Raw genomic sequence first — 15,355 nt, 5'->3', positions numbered from 1 at the left:
TTAACTTGCTACTCCCCTGCTCCCTTTCTCTGTATTCTTAAAATAATGAAAACATATATCTATATCGGCGAGTTTGGGGTACTTAGCTGGCCGGAAATTCTTCTGGGGCTAGGGGGCCAGGAGGCCTGGCTGATGTTTCTTAAATGGTACATGAACAACTCTGAACAGTCCTGGATGGCTCCCATCCTGGAGAAAGATGCCACTGGAAAATTGAGAGAGTCTCATACTCCTTGCCTGCTGGGAACATGTAGGATTACCTCATCCACATTTCCCCCCCTCCCTTGAATGTATGTGTGAGGCAATGGCTGCAAGCAGATTCTAGCAGAGGCAGACTCAAGAAAGGTTTTTAGAATTGGGAATGGGTCAGCCAAGGCAGAGAACTGCACCATCTCAGGATGCAGAATTTAGCCTCTCTGATATAACCTACTGCCAACTTCTAAGAAGGATCTGTTATCTTCCCAGTTTCATCCAATGGGAGCACACACACACACACACACACACAGAGTATTTGACACATTTTTAATGTGAACACACCACCCGGGACAGATTAAAAAGGATTGGGGGGCCCACTGGGGGTATGGATGCTCTGGATTTCAGCCCGGAAGTCCAGGGGTAAGAACCCCTCTGCAAATATTACAAAAGACACCATCAGTTTGCAATGACTCTCCTTCCTCTAAAGCAAACCAGAATGTGGGACGTGATGCAGATCTCTGGAACTTCCGACCACTTGGGGAAGTGGGACAACCAAACCTAACAATATAAAAGCTCCCAATTTCATTTCCTAAAATAATGAAACCATCCATCTATATAAATGTCAGCCCTCGACATTCCATCACACTCTGGGGTGGCCAAGAGAAAGAATCCAAGAGAGAGACTTAGTTGGCTCCTTTTATTTTATTTTTTATTTAATTAATGTTAGAAAACACTTGCACACAAAAGTATGTTAAACCAAGGACTGGGAAAAGTCCAAAAGCATTTCTTCAGCTGAACGTATGTGTCCAGCAGACAATTCCAAATGTCAAATATAAAATCTTTTTTCCTGTTGCTGTTGGGTTTGTTGTTTGTTTTTTTGAGATTATCCATTTAAAAGTATTTGTGTTGTAGGACCAGGACAGATTAAAGATGACTTTTTATTTATTATGACTTTATTATGACTTTAAATTTTTTTAATTGTTTTAACTGTTTTAAACTGTTTTAATTGTTCAGATTTTATGATTTTCCATTTGATTTTTGAATGATTATATTTTGTTTTTAGTTTGTAAACTGCCCAGAGCCATTGGATTGGGTGGTGTAGAAACAAAATAAATAACTAAATAGGGGGAAAGAGCCATATGTATGAACTCAGAAAGCCATAGACTGCAGACCCCTTGCAATATGCAGCAGATAGAACATCATACCATTGTTTATGTGCTGCCTTGCTACAATGTATACATTTCTTCCTCTGTTTTAATAAAGGTGTTGCACTTTATAATCTGTGCAATCAGGATTTTCAGATTGGCTGTGTTAATATTGCATTTGACACTGATTTGAAAATATGTTATTAAAATATTAGATTTTATAACACACATATTTATATATCCAATTGGTTTCAGGTTTTCATTTTAGGGAGTGCTCTCCTTTCAGTGATCCTGCCACTTGCTCAGTCAATAGCTTCAGTGATGGATAGGCCTTTAAAAGCTACACTATCTGTCTCTGAATATTTTACAAAGTAATGTGCAGAACTTCAAGATATCTGACACTGATCGACATTCACTGTGCTTGCACAAGGATGTTGTACTTGTACCACAGTCTTAATGCTAGCACAACCTCCTTGTGCAAGTGCAGTGTTAGCTTTTGTCCCAGACTAGTGTTGCACCAGCAAAAACATGTGTGTGCAATACGGTGCACAACTTGTGGCATGCTTCTTCTTGTTGTTGTCAAATTTCTATACCGCCTTTCATTAAAACAATCTCAAGGTGGTTCATCTGTTTTGCAGGGAGCCCCTATGCAATAGCCAGGGGTGTAAGGAAGTTGCCAGCGGCCCCCGGTTCAGCCAACCGCCAGCAGCCCCCCGGCCACACCCCCTGCATCTGACATCAAGGGGCGTGGCATGCTCATAAACGGAGCCGCATGCCCCGTATGCAAGCAAATTTGGCCAGCGCCACATTTACAGCACGGCCAAGAGTGGCTCTCCCTGCTTGCAAAGGCGGGGAGATGCGTTCCTGGCCAGGCTGGGAACCCGATGCTGTCTAAGCTACTCAAAAACCACCCGTCTCGATTTTTTAGAAGCTTAGCCAGTGCCTGGTTCCCAGCCTGGCCGGGAACGCTTCTCCCTACCTTTGCAAGTAGGGAGAGCCACTCCCAGACGCATTGCAAACATGGTGCTGGCCAAATTTGCTTGTAAATGGGGCGCATGGCTCTGTTTGCAAGCGTGCCGTGCCCCCCTGCATCTGATGTCAGACACAGGGGGCACGGCTGCGGCACCACTCCTGGCCTGAGCATGGCGGCCCAGGTTCTTTGAACACACCCACACCCCGGTGCAATGGTGGCTTTGACCCTGGCAATAGCACAAGGGTAGAATAGCACAGTTCTGAACATCTCCACGATTTAGCGCAGCTGCACAATCTTCTTGGGCTTGTACCACTTGTTCGTTGTACACGAGCAGCGTTCAGATCTTGGCCATCATTCATTTATTTAATGTTTAGGAGACTGTTTATTGAGACTGCACAGATGTGTTCCTTTGAGTTACACTCAAAGGAGTGGGCTTGTTCTCTGTTACTCCTGAGGACAGCAGGAGGACTAGAACCAATGACTGAAGTTACAAGGAATTGCTTTACTAAAAAACCCAAGGCGAAAGATTTACAGATTATATTATCAAACAGAACAAACCTAGTAAAATATAATATAAACAGTCCAACAATGGATTTGTGAAAAATCATAAAAACAATTACCACAAAATTGAAAAACAGATCCATATCAAAGGCATAGTAGAAAAAATCCGCTAATGTCTATCCGGTTTCAGTATATCCACCAGGGCTAGCTGGAGAGCTACTCCTTAGAGCTGGTAGCATGAGATTTTCTCTCCTGTCATAGGAATTATTATTGGATGATATGATCTGGTGAACAAAGTGAACTAATCCTGATGGATATACCAAACCAGCTAATATGACAGCCTCTACTTTGGAACAGCACCACTGATGAAGGCCTGCTTGGTGAAACGTGTTTAGCAATTGATTGGCAACTTAAGAACACAGGATTTTATTGGATTTCTGTGTATTCAATGAGACGATACCACTGGATTATTCTTGGACATTTCCATCGAACATGGACTCATCTGGGATAGACATTGGTGGATTCTTATTATGTCCTTGATATGGATCAGTTTGTAAACTTTGTACTTTATGGATATCATTTTTTATAATGATTTACGAATCCATCGTTGGACTGTTTATATCATATTTTACTTGTTTTATTCTATTTGATAACATAATCTGTAAATGTATTGCCTTGGAATTTTTTCATAAATCATTTGGTTGCGGGTGAACCCAGTTACAGCTCTTTTTCTGTTTCTTGAAGTTACAAGGAAACAGTTAGGCATTAGGAAGAATTTCCTAACTGTAAAGCTCTTTGGCAATGAAGCAGCCTACCTTGTGCAGTGGTGGCAGAGGTGTTACTATAAGTGAGCTGATGGGGTTAAAGAACCCAGGGCCCCCAGTTCCTGAGGGCCCCCCAGTTTGGGGATAGGGCAAATACGGGCCCCCTTTCCCCTAGCTACGCCCCTGGGTGGTGGGCTCACCTTTAGATATTTCCATACAAAGGCTGGCTGGCCAGGGATGCTGTCGCACAGTAAAGGGAGACTTCTGACTTGTAGGAACACAGGAACATAGGAAGCTGCCATATACTGAGTCAGACCATTGGTCTATCTAGTTCAGTATTGTCTTCACAGACTGGCAGCGGCTTCTCCAAGATTGCAGGCGGGAATCCCTCTCAGCCCTATCTTGGAGAAGCCATGGAAGGAACTTGGAAGCTAGATGCTCTTCCCAGAGTGGCTCCACCCCCTGAGGGATCTTACAGTGCTCACACTTCTAGTCTCCCATTCAAATGCAACCAGGGCGGACCCTGCTTCGCTAAGGGAACAAGTCATGCTTGCTACCACAAGACCAGCTCTCTAATGGTAGGATCTACCATTATTGCTTTTTTACCAGAACCCCGAGGTCCAACCAGAACAAGGCATAAAATGCTTGCAGTGGGAGCATACTCTTTAAGGAACAAGGCGTTTCTGAGCACATGCTCTGAGCAAGAATTTTGTTTTAATTACAAGAAATGAGCTCACAATTCTTTAACACAAAGAGCCCTTCCTCACGACTGGAGAAAGGGCTCTAAAGAGGCAAGGGGAGGACGGCACAAAATGCTTACCTCCCCTTGTGCTAATCTTCCAGCATAATAAACTGAATTGAATTAAATTACTTACCTCCCCCATAGATGATCGTTTCATTCTGGCTGAGAGAGCGGATCTCTCACCCAGAAGTTCACTGGCTGCTACTGTCAGCCAGGAGGTTTGGGGGCTGAGAGGCCCCTGGAATTCCCATAATGCAACCCGTGTGCGCGCGGTGGATTATGGAGAGCCTCCCAATGCAGACCGGGAGGCTACTTGTGTGCAGGTGCCAGCAAATCCGTGTGGCACTGACACATGATCATTTAGCCTGCTTTCTGGGTGCCCTCGCACCCAAAATCCAGACTAAGCAGCAGGCCCCCTAAGTGGGCTTGCTGCGGCGTGGCTCCTGGCAGTACACACGCGCAATCCAAACCTTAGTCTGGTTTTGGTTGCATGTGTGAAAAGCTTCAAATTTTCATTTCCGGGTGTCTCCCAAGCTTTCTTCGTTCCTGCAGCCGAATTTAAGCAAATATGAAGCTTTTTTGTTGTTGATGATCAACCGGAAGTCAGAAACCTTTGCTGACCTCCTCTGCTGCAGATCACCTGCAGATCTGCCAGTAGATTTTGATCTCCCTTCTGTGCCCCTACCAGGTTCCTGCACTGAGCAGAGGGTTGGACTGGAAGAGGTCACTTCCAACTTTAAAACTCTATGGTTCTGCAATACATTAAAAATGAATTAAATACTGCTCCAAAAGTCATTTTCACAAGTGATGGTGGGTGGGGGACAACTGGAGTTTTCTTTTTCTTTAAAAAAAATTAAAGCACTATAGTCCAGGATTTTTATGCATTTAGGAATACTGTGCCCAGACCATCGCTTAAGAACTCTGGTCCAGGCTTTGAATTCCTTGAAATGAGGCGCTACATTTAGCCAACATTTCACCTCTCTCATTAAGACTTCAATCGTGCCTATGGTTATGCATGGATAAGTCCGATTAGAGCAACAGAACATACCCCTGCATATCCAAGTGGAGTTCAGGAAACAGGTTTTCTCTGTGGCTCTCCGGGCCAATCCAGTTTCATAACAGTCTGCTCCTAACAAAGAGAAGCTGGTGAAATTGAAATACAGGCCAGTGAAGTGGAACTGAAGAAGAACCACTTAAGTCAAGGCTGAACTGGAACCAGAACCAGAACCCAATTTTAAAAATTTTAAAAAACCTGGTAGGTTCAAATCCCTCTTCTTAAGAGCTTTCCCACAGTGCTGCAGCCAAGTTATTTCAAGACGTATGTTCTACTTGAGTGAAGGTAACTGGAAATCTCCCTCTACCCCCTAGTCCTGATAATGGTCTTCCAATTCTTCAATGCCTACTGATCACAGGCTATATTTAGCAACCGAGTCATGTGCCAAGGGAACAGAGGTCAGCGATGGGGTGAAATGCAACACCTATTTAGCAGTGGAAAGGAGGACGGCAAAGCAAACAGTCTGCACTATCTCCAGTTTCTAGGGAGCACATGAGCCCACATACTGATACGGCACATTATACCCCAGTGGGCTGGAGACCTGGGCAGTACCCTGCTTCTAGGGACGTAGCTAGGGGAGAGGGGATCCGTGTTCACCCTTCTCCCCAGTGGCCCCTCAGAGATAATGAAGAAAATAGGGAAGGGTGGACCTGGGAGGCCCTCAGGAGCTTGGGGTCCCGGGTTCTTTGAGCCCATCCGCTCAGTTATAGCTACACCCCTGCCTGCTTCTTTCTCTGCATCAGTAACAAAACAAGACAGTTGAGCAGCAGGATTCATGGAGGCTTGTTCTTCTTCCAAACAACTGTTTTAAAAGAGCCCTGACTTTCAAGAGCAGGTCTGCATACAGTTCTGGTCATGATATCATCTCCAGTTCACATTGTAGAACTGGAGAAAGTGCACAAGAGGACAACCAAGATGATCAGGGGCATGGAGCACTTTCCTTACCTGGGAGTATGCCCCACTGAATTCAGTGGGAACTGGCTCAGTCCGAACTGCCCTTCTGGACTCCCTGCTCTGGACACCCATGACCCAGAGGGCCCCCTATCACCCTCACTAAATCTAGAAATAATCCAGAAAGAAGGGGAAGGGCTTTACTGAGCCACGAAGAGAGAGCCAACCTAGCCAGTTGTCAGCACTGGTGCCAGAGAAAAAGATGGGGCTTTTAAACAGTGACACCACGTAGCTATAATGCCCAGAGAGAAGCATCAGAAAAATTGATAAAAATAGTTAAGGCAATCTTCCTGCTCAAATTCCTGGACATTTCATATCCAAGATGACACTTTCCCTACACCTTGGACATGATGTCTGTTTCCTGGACTGACCAAGCCAACCTTGGACATGTGGCAACTCTACTCAGTCCTCAATATGGTCTGCTCTGTTGTCAAGCCCCATTGCTACTCATCCACACTCATCTTATCCTCTAGAGTAGGGCTTCTAAAACTTGGGTCCTCAGATGCTGTTGGACAACAATGCCCATCAACCCCAGCCACAGTGGCCAAAGTCCAGTGTGGCTGGGGTTAATGGATATTGTAGATCAGCAGCATCTGGGGCCCCAAGTTTTAGAACTCCTGTTCTAGAATTGGGGGAGTATGAATCAAACAGCCAAATTTTACACCGAGGGGCAGCCACTTGCTCATCCCTATTCATCAACACAAATCAATATGGTTTTTTTTTGGGGGGGGGGATACAATGCAGTAGGCAGATATGTTCAAAATACAAAAAGAGCACTCCACATACACTATCGCTTTCCTTTTGGGAACCATCTTACATTGGGTTTGCACTAGGGATGTGCACGGCATGGGGTTTGTGTTCCATTCCAAACTCGAAATGGAATGCAAATGCCTGGAACGTTCCATTGGAACAACCGGTCGAGCCATTGTTCCGACAGAACGAGCTCGGAATGTTTTGAGTGTTCCGAGCACCATTTTTGGCGGGCTGTTTTTCCCTTGCTGGCTGGTTTGGGCACCAGCTTCCGATTGGCTTGTGATCTCCTTGCTTCTTGGTTGGCTTGGTTACCGTATCAAACTAATCAAGTTTATTTGTATGATAACAAGCCAACCAAGAAGCAAGGGGATTGCAAGACCATCGGAAGCTGGTGCCACAACCAGTCAGCAAGGGGAAAACAGGCCTCCCAAATGGCACTTGAGACACTCGAAAAACGCTCCAACTCAGAACAGGGTCATTCTGTTCCGAGCTTGAAACAGGCCCTTCATTTGAAGGGCATTCAGTTTTGAGCTCGAAACACTCAAAACAGCCCGTTTTGAGCTCCAAGTGTTCTGCCTATCCCTAGTTTGCATAATGTGGTTCCCCAAAGCATGCTGTTTCCCTGTTGCAACCCTAACTAAGCATATTCCCCACCCCATTTATTCTCACAACTACCCTGGAAAGTAGGTCAAGCTGAGAGGCGGTGAATGGCCCAGAGGCACCTGGTGAGCTTCATGACCAAGTAGGGATTTGAATCTGGGTTCCCTGCTCCTAGTCTGACACTCTGACAACTACTCTGTACTAGCTGTCTGGGATAAGCTTAAGCTAGTACAAGGACTGCGGCATAAACTTTGAAAATGAGCCCCTGGTGGCGCAGTGGTAAAACTGCCGCCCTGTAACCAGAAGGTTACAAGTTCGATCCTGATCAGGGGCTCAAGGTTGACTCAGCCTTCCATCCTTCCGAGGTCGGTAAAATGAGTACCCAGAATGTTGGGGGGCAATATGCTAAATCATTGTAAACCGCTTAGAGAGCTTCCAGCTATAGAGCAGTATATAAATGTAAGTGCTATAAACTGCCCATAGCTCATCACTGGGTAGCTGTTGCCTACGTGAATGAGCCATTACAGATCAAACACCAGGCCTACCACCTCACAGTGCTTTTCAGTGACGTCAGTTCACACGTTCAGCTATGAGTTATCAAGCACAGAACAAACTAGCGGTGAGAAATCAAGAGATCTATAGCCTGATTCAGGCATTATGCTGTACAAGTGTGCAACTATCTGTACCCTCGTACATGTGTTTGTGAAAATGGGTGCACCTGTGTTCATTTTAAAAGTGAATACAGGATGAATTACAGGATGGGATACTGGATACAGGCCCTTCAGATGTGTGGTACAGATAGGAAGTGTACTTCTGTACCTGTGTTCAAAATGACAAGTGAATGACTGTACCTGTATACATATCTGTACTGTGTACACTGTACACTTGTCAAGTGGTGAACATAATGTGTGAATGGGCCTTATATGTATGTATGAACCAACTCACAGGAAAGCTGGTCTTGTGGTAGCAAGCATGACCTGTCCCCTTAGCTAAGCAGGGTCTGCCCTGGTTGCATATGAAAGGGAGACCTGATGTGTGAGCACTGTAAGATATTCCCCTCAGGGGATGGAGCCGTTCTGGGAAGAGCAAAAGGTTCCAAATTCCCTCCCTGGCTTCTCCAAGATAGGGCTGAGAGAGATTCCTGCCTGCAACTTTGGAGAAGCCGCTGCCAGTCTATGTAGACAATACTAAGCTAGATGGACCAATGGTCTGACTCAGTATATGGCAGCTTCTAATGTTCCCTATGTTAGTCCAAGACTGGCTCAGAAAGCTCATTCTGCAAGGCAAGGTGACATTCTGGGTTGCAGAATGTGCTGCACTCCACTCTGCCCTGTCCGGATGCAGCCTAGTGGAAGATTACAAGGTCCCAGGATTAATCCATGGCAAAGGATCTCAAGTAGAGGAGTTAGAAAAGGCCTGATGAACTGGAGAGTTGCTGCCAATCAGAGCAGACACAACTAGGATATATTAACCAATGGCCATACTCCATATCAGGCAGCTTCACATGTTTTATCCATTTACCACCCTGTTTACTGACGTGATCAATGACAGAAACTGATGTAAGGTACTTCCTAGTGGCAGCAGCCCATTTCCTAGAGGTGAGCTCCATAATTTATCACCCTTCTAGCATTTTCACATTCCCAGCCAGTTTCACAGTTATAGAGAAGATTTATGGTTACAGAAGCCAGCAGGTTCAACTAGCGGAGGTTTAGTGCATTTAAATCCTCTCTCCTTTCCTGTTGTGAGATGGCCATAGAAGTGTCAATCCCTAACCACTGTAATCAGCCCTGTCAGATTTGTCTAATAACTTTCACAAAGTGTGCTGTCTATTCTGGGCTTCTTTTCCTGCAGTTTTGTTAAAAGGGTGCCTGAGCTATGCATTGCTGGCATAATTGGGCAGAGTTTCCACTGAACCCGAGGTCTGGCAGTAAATCATCCAAACACGACACTCCAATTTAACTCCTGGCTGCCAGCCTGCAGGCTCTGACGGGGGAAGCCAACCCGTTAGGTCATGCAGATAGGCCATTTGTAGAGACGGGCAAGATCTGATGCCTGCTTGCCAAGGAGACGAAGAGGAAACCGAGACAGGACACTCTTAATGAGATCATGGCTGATGATGTCACAAGCAGGGATTCTGGGAAGAGAGGCCCTTTTGTTAAGACTGAGGACTTTGGCCACTTGGCACCTAAAGAAAGTCAAGGGTGGAGATCATTGAATGATCTCCACTTCCCCAGGCAGTGTGAAGGCTCAAGGGGCAGTGCATTTTGGGTTTGTTTTCCTTTGGATGAGAGAACACTGGAGACTTATGGTGTATTGGGCAATTAATATTTATTTATAAATATACGAATAGAGCTAAAGTTGAGGCAAAGAACCCATGGGTGTGTGTGTGTGTGTGTGTGTGTGTGTGTTTAAATATATAAAGTTAGGTACATAGGAAGCCGCCTTATACAGAGTCAGACCATTAGTCCATCTCGTTCAGTCTTGTCTACATTGACTGGCCATGGCTCTCTAAGGTTTCAGGCAGGAGTCTCTCCCAATCCCAGCCCTACCTGGAGCTACTAGGTACTGAACCCAGGTCCTTCCATATGCAAAGCAGATGAGCTCCAGCCACTGAGCTCCAGCCCCATCCAGGCAGTATGTATAATCCCCTTGCATTTATGAACTCCGCCCCACTATGAACTCAGATCCCACCCCCATCACCCTCGTCCCTTTCCCCACTTTGGAATGGTTTGGATGATACTTTTACTGTCCACACAATTAAAAGGGGGATGCACCAGAAGCAAGCATATCTTGAAGTCTTTCGTGAACATCCTGATATTCCACCAGTCCATTCGTTCATTGTGTATGGGGGGGGGTCATCCGCAAAGTTTGTATGTAGAGCAGCAGCAATGTGGACAAAACCAGCCACCATGCAATAAAGGAATGTGCCAGAAGGACATCAGGATACCTGCAGAAGGCATCAGGACAGTTGCACTCTCAGCACCTCCCCCTTTTAACTGTGTGCTAACTCCTGCTAACTGAGCAAAGACGGGCCTTTTAAAGTGGTGGGTCTCTTATATTAAGTAGGGGGAGAGTGACTGTCCCTCTCCAACTTCAGCACAGCATCCTTCCAGTGGCTGTTGCTGGTGTCTGCCTTATGGTTCTTTTTAGACAGTGCGAGCCCGTTTGAGACAGGGAACCCTCTTACAGTGGTCCCTCGACTTACGAACTACTCGACATCCGTAGTTTTCGACTTACGAACGACAAAAATGACCGGAAGTCGTTGCCGGTTTAGATGCAGCTTCCTCGACTTACGAATTTTTAGATGCGGTTTCCTCGACTTACGAATGTTTCCAGACCTCCGTGGGTGCGCTTTTCGACTTACGAAAAATTCGACCTACGAACGTGCGTTCGGAACGGATTAACTTCGTAAGTCGAGGGACCACTGTATTTCCTTTTCTATGCAAGCCACTTTGAGAACTTTTGTTGAAAAATGGTATATGATGATGATGATGATGATGTAGTAGTAGTAGTAGTAGTAGGGGCCAAAAAAGTATCATCTGAACTAGCCCTTAGCCTTCTTCACTCTCTGCCCATCTTGGCCATCCTGTGCCATCTCCAGCAAACTCAAATCCACACCTGGAGCTGTGCCCTTTTCACTGTTTGTCCCCTCCAAATGTGTTGTTCAGGGTACTACAGACAGGGTTGTCCGAATGCCTGGCCCTGGGAAGAGAGGCAGGCTAGAAACAAGGCTGCTGTTCCTGCCTCTTTCTTTCCGTTTTCCCCTCAAGCTGAAGGCATGTGGGTTTGTTTGCTCCTTGGCCCCACAATGTGATGAAAACTGGATGAGCTAAGTCTTTCCCACATGGCACTTGGCGAACCCTGTAGGTTTAGAACAGGAAGTAGACAGAACACACTCAGGGCAGGGGCGGGAAGCAGCAATTAAGCACCTCCTCCCTCCTGGCTTCTCCTCTGATAGAGTAGCTCGATTCAGACATTATGCTGTACAAGCGTACAGATGTCTGTGCACTCGTATGTGTGTGTGAGAGAATGACGGTACCTGTCTTCATTTAAAAAGTGAACCTGGATATAGGCCCGTCAAATGCATAGTACGGATAGGAAATGTACTTCTGCACCTGCATTCAGCATAACATGTGAATGACTGTACCTGTGTACAGTGTACACAGGTACGAGTTTTAAGCATAACATGTGAATGGGTCTAGTAAATGAAGCCCTCAAAATGTGGTTGAAATGTCAAATTGATAAGAATTACTCCAGTTGGAAAATCAGCAAACACAGGGAAAGACTGTGGGTTTGGTTTTGTTTTATTTACATTTATATCTCGCTCTTCCTCCAAGGAGCCCAGAGCGGTGTACTACATACTTGAGTTTCTCTTTCACAACAACCCTGTGAAGTAGGTTAGGCTGAGAGAGAAGTGACTGGCCCAGAGTCACTTAGCTAGTTTCATGGCTGAATGGGGATTTGAACTCGGGTCTCCCCGGTCCTAGTCCAGCACTCTAACCACTACACCATGCTGGCTCTCTGGAAACTTAAGTGACCAGTCTATGAAACTGACCTTTTGGTGTTCACATGTTAACATGTTCACATGTTAAAAACTATTGGATACATCTCTTCAGAACTGCTATTGTTTGCATATGGATTTTGTCCCATTATAAAACATCATTGGAAACACCTCCCAGCATTCCTTGGTATTTTCTAATGGAAGCTTTAGACATGTCTATGGAACTGGAGTAAAGTCCATCTGTGGATTTGGATGGCATGAATTTGGGCACACCCAAAAATATAATCTTTGGACTTTTTAAGAGACTGTATATATTTATTCATGCTTTTTATGTGTGAGTTTAACGTGTGAACATTTAAGACCCACCCTAAACAACATTTATCCCTTGATAAGCTAAAGAAATTTGTTTCTATGGCAACTGAACAGTACTGTTTTTAGGAATACCACCACAAATGCCACGTTCCTCTCTCCTCTATAGGATAACCTAGTATCCAATATAGCAGGCTTTATTTTCAAAGTCTGGTATGGCATCCTAGAGAGTCAAGCACAGGGAAGGTGGAGGTCACATTTTTCCAAAGAATATCCTCTATTTTCAACTAGAGCAGATCAAATACACATGAGGCAGAATCAAATCCAGCAGTGGCAGACTGATATATGAGCCACCACATCAATAGTCTAGGACTCGACAAGGTGATGTTAGCAAACAGCCTTTCTTGGATCAATTTCCTTCAAGCATGGGAAGGAAGATCTGTGAGGATCCATTTATGTACACAGCATAAACTGTGGGAGGCCCGTATTATTTTATTTATTATTTATTCGATTTCTATACCGCCCTTCCAAAAATGGCTCAGGACAGTTTACACAGAGAAATAATAAATAAATAAGATGGATCCCTGTCCCCAAAGGGCTCACAATCTAAAAAGAAACATAAGATAGACACCAGTAACAGTGCAGTCACTGGAGGTCCTGTGCTGGGGGTGGAGAGGGCCAGTTACTCTCCCCCTGCTAAATAAAGAGAATCACCATGTTAAAAGGTGCCTCTTTGCCAAGTTAGCAAGGGTTAGCCCGTAGACATTTAAAGCTGGAGAAGGAGTGACTGGGACTGAGTAACCAGCACAGACAGAGCTAAGCCTCAAAGCAAAAGCAGAACAAAATCCAACAAGCTTGAGACAGATTCACACATCACTAAGAATGTGTCGGGGGCGGGCTGAGGTCATCCGAGACTGTTCTTGAATCCAGACCTGGTGTATCTCTTCTCCAGCCCAAGGCCACCCCTAGCATAACCAAGTGGTAATGCAGCACAGGGCCTAGCATCCTGTTCTGCTGACCAGGCAAGGGCAGATGGTCAGTCTCCAGTTATTTGTTACAAGGACTGACCAATCCAGAGGCTTCACATTCTCTGTCTCAGAGACCATACAGGCAGGCCTCGTTACTTGCGGCAGTTCCGTTCGTCACCTATTCCCATGAGTAACGAGGCATTGTGCCTATGGAAAATAGGGGGTTAAGTTCCAGAATGGGGGGGAAAGGTCAAAACACAGCACACACACAAAGTAAAAATAAGAGAAAGTATTTACTGTGCTCTGTGGGGTCTCCATGTGCCTAGGAATGCCCCTCAAAACACTGAAATGCATCCCCCAAACCGTGAAAAATCATGGAGGAGGTTTTAAGGAGAAAAGCCACAAAATGGCTCAGTTTCTTAAAATGGCAGCTGGAGATAACCTCTGCAGTCATTTCCAGCCTTCTAGGATACACGGGTTTTAACCCTTTCATATCCATGGATATAGAGGCTGGGTGTCTTTTTGCCACTGGTTGATACGCCAAACCATGAATAGTGGTTCCACGTATAACGAGGTTTGCCAGTATTGCAGACCCATAGAAACATAGGAAACTGCCATATTGAATCAGGCCATTGGTCCATCTACCTTAATATTAACCTACACCAGGGATTCCCAAACATTTTAAAGAAGTGTACACCTTCTGCTACAAACCTTCAGCTTCAGGGGCGTAACTATCATAGGGCAAGGGGAGACAGTTGTCTGGGGGCCCACTGCCTTGGGGGGCCCTCCAGAGGCAAGTCACATGACTGACTCCCCCAGCCGCTCAGCCGCCTGGGCTTCCTTCAGTTGTATTCATCCTCCGAAATTTATGTGGGTGTTAAGACCTGGATCTACCAGAACCGCATCTCTTTCTCTAGTACCATTAGATGACTTGCATCATCCACAATCTACAAAACCGTTTAAAACATAATTTAGGATGAAGTTCTATTGTGGCACATAGCTGTGTTATATTACTATGCTTTTTGTTACCACTATTCAGCCTCATTTAAGATTTCTTTACTTCAGGAGCTGAGCTTCAGTGGGGGGGGGGGGCATTTTAAAATCTTGTCTCTGGGCCCAGTTCAACCTTGCTACGCCCCTGGCTCAGATATCCCATGGAATTGTGTATATGCATGCATGCACTCACAAATTTAAATGTTACAGTTATGAGACAGGCTACTCAAGTCACTGGATTACATCCAGACTTAGTTACTCATGAGGACTCCCACTAAATATTAATAGAATAAGTGTGGAGGAATGAGGCCTGAACCTCTCTTTTTGTATTACAGATTTCTGTATTACATATGAATTAGCTTATCCCTCTATGTTCTGTGTTTAAAAAGCTGTGCAGGGGTCAAAGGTTCACAGCTCCTTCTCTACAGTTTGATTTGGAAGGGGAAAGAGTCTTACTCTTAACATTTTGGAGGGAAGGGAGAGTTTGATTTGATTGGGTATGTTTTTAAAAATGGAGGGAAATTGAGTTTGTTTTGATTGGTTTGTTTAGAAAAGTTGGGGGGGAGAGAATAAAAAGAGGCTGGCCTACAGCAGAGAGTTAGTCAGAGTTGCAGTTGAAAAGTGAGAGAGCTGAAGATCTGAAGTCAGTTCAAGTGAAGGAGTTCAAAGTGTGCAATTCCAGTTGGCGTGGAAGCTGAAGTCCTGGAGAGGCAGGAGAGAAGTGCTGAGAAGAGCTGCTGAAATTAAAGCTGAGGAATCACTGGGAGTGTTGAGCTGAAACTCTTTAGAGAACTGAATCACTCTCAAAGCAGCAGTCTGGAATTGAACCACCAGAACTGGATAGAAAGAGCAAGACCTGAGGCTGAGAAAACCAGGCTCGCTGCAGAAGTTGACTAGAGCTGATTATAG

The 15,355-nt window shown here is 45.2% G+C and overlaps 1 protein-coding gene across 3 annotated transcripts in view; it reads right to left on the bottom strand.

Moving 5' to 3' along the window:
• Positions 1-15,355, bottom strand: part of MAPK4 (mitogen-activated protein kinase 4) — a 131,706-nt gene that overhangs the window by 63,326 nt on the left and 53,025 nt on the right. The window lies entirely within an intron of this gene.

Source organism: Hemicordylus capensis, chromosome 2 (assembly GCF_027244095.1).
Source record: "Hemicordylus capensis ecotype Gifberg chromosome 2, rHemCap1.1.pri, whole genome shotgun sequence".
Lineage (NCBI taxonomy): Eukaryota > Metazoa > Chordata > Lepidosauria > Squamata > Cordylidae > Hemicordylus > Hemicordylus capensis.
Note: the sequence above shows the minus strand (reverse complement) of the source record. Positions and strands in the feature narration are given on the sequence as shown.